General features: G+C 40.1%; 1 non-coding gene across 1 annotated transcript; it reads left to right on the top strand.

Moving 5' to 3' along the window:
• Positions 1 to 1,662: 1,662 nt before the first annotated feature.
• LOC145615849 (small nucleolar RNA R71) lies at positions 1,663 to 1,768 on the top strand. Its single transcript, XR_014107430.1, has one exon. It is a non-coding gene; the product is annotated as a small nucleolar RNA R71 (small nucleolar RNA).
• Positions 1,769 to 2,147: the final 379 nt, after the last annotated feature.

Below are 2,147 nucleotides of genomic sequence, written 5' to 3' on the forward strand. Positions count from 1 at the left end.
CTTTGGAAACTTAATAGACCGATCGGCCAATTGAAGGGTCATGTTGGATGGAAGGAGCTCACCTATCTTAAGTTTCTTAAAAACGGAATAAGGCATGATGCTAACACTAGCACCAAGATAACAAAGAGCATTATGGAACAATTTTCCTTTGATTTTGCAAGGTACGGAGAAATTTTCGGGATCTTTCAACTTTTAGGGTAAGTCATTATGAATAAAGGCACTAAAACACTCCCCTAAATTCACCGGTTCCACCAAATTGCAATTTCTATTACCGCTCAAAATTTCCTTAAGAAACTTAGCATAGTTTGGCATTTGTTCTACCACATCGGTGAAAGGAAGAGTAAGATGAAGTTGCTTAAGCATCTCGATGAATTTCCCAAATTGCTCATCCAATTTGTGCCTATTGTTCTTTTGGGGGTAAGGAAGTCTAGGTTTGTAAACCTCATCTTGCTTCCTCTCTTTCTCCTTAGGCTTATCATTGGAATCCTCACTCATCTTGTTAGGTTCTTCATTCTTATTCCCTTCACTCGGATCGCTCTCCTTTTCACTCTCCTTACTCTTCCTAGGAAGTCTCTCTTTAAGGACCTTACCACTGCTAGTGGTCATAGCACACATTGGTTCCCTAGAGTCAACTTCTTGTGAGGGTAAAGAAGATGGACTAGCACAATCTCTCAAAGGGTCGGCTAGTTGAACAATTTGGTTCTCAAGCTTCTTTCCATGAGTAAATAGGTACTCAAACATTTTGTTACAAGACAATGTGAATTCATTCAATTCTCGGATTGAGCCATCATGAAATTCTCTAGCCTATTCAATTGGGATTGTTGAGCATAGAAATCATCATCTTGGCTTTGAGTTTTTGGAGTAATATGAGGTGGGGTATCTCTTTGAACATCATTTTGAAAATCTCCCCTACTTTGATTACTCCAATTACCCTTACCATGATTTTGGCCGGAATTTTGATTATTGTTACCATAACCTTGGTTATGATCCCCATATTCTTGGCCATGGCTTTGATCCTCACAACAAAAGTTATTATGGTTACCACAAAATTCTTGGGTCACATGGTTACCATAACAACTATTTTGGTTATAATTATCATAGCTCCCATGATTGTGATAATTCCTATTCCCAACATTCTTTTGAGCATTAAATCTAGGTCCAAAATCATTATTATCATCACAATTCACATGCACATTCTCATATCCATCATATCTATCACAAGGGACATTGGGGCAATTAGAAGCATTATGATCATTCTTTCCACATAATTCACAAACCAAGCATTCTCTTATCATGCAACAAGAAGCAAAAAAAGGGTTAGAGTAGGAAGATGTACCTCTCCCCTTAAATTGGGAGGGAAGACTAGAAGCTTGCGAAGGACTCTCAAGCTTGGTCTTGAGAGAAATCACCTCCTTTCCTAACTCCGAGACCAATGTGGACAAATCGTTGACGACATAAGATAGATCGGTTGAGCCACTTGTGCTTGCTGATTCCCTCTCTACATCATGCCAATCCATGTAGTTCCTTACCACATCATCTATTACATCCACAACCTCTTCTTCTATTTTGTTCATTATTGGCCCTCCGGTTCTGGCATCAAGGCTCGATCTACCTTGAAAGCTCTAACCACCATAGAAAATTTGTATGACTTGATAGGTTGGGATTCCGTGGCGAGGGCATTCCCTTTGGTAATCCTTGTACCTCTCCCATGCTTCATAGAGATTCTCTCTAGGCAATTGCTTGAAACTTTGGATTAAGGCTCTAGCCTCCGCCGTTTTCTTTGGTGGGTAGAAGCGAGATAAGAAAGCTTTTGTGACTTCATCCCACGTCCTAAGGGACCAGGCTTTACCTCCTTGTCCAACCACTCTAAAGCTCTTCCAATGAGAGAGAAGGAAAACAACTTGAGGCTTATATATTCTTGAGCAACTCCGGCTACCATGATTGTATTACAATACTTCTAAAAATCCTTGAGATGGTAGAGAGGATTTTCACTTTTTGTGCCTCCATATTATTTCCTCTCAAACAAGGTGATCATAGCCGGTTTGATTTCAAAATCACCCTCCGGGATCAATAATTGAGCAATCCCACTCTCATACTTGTAAGCGCCCGGAGTGCCTAACTCCTTCAATGTCACTCTATGAGCTTCT

This window comes from Chenopodium album, chromosome 25 (genome assembly GCF_948465745.1).
Source record: "Chenopodium album chromosome 25, dcCheAlbu1.1, whole genome shotgun sequence".
Classification (NCBI taxonomy): Eukaryota; Viridiplantae; Streptophyta; class Magnoliopsida; order Caryophyllales; family Amaranthaceae; genus Chenopodium; species Chenopodium album.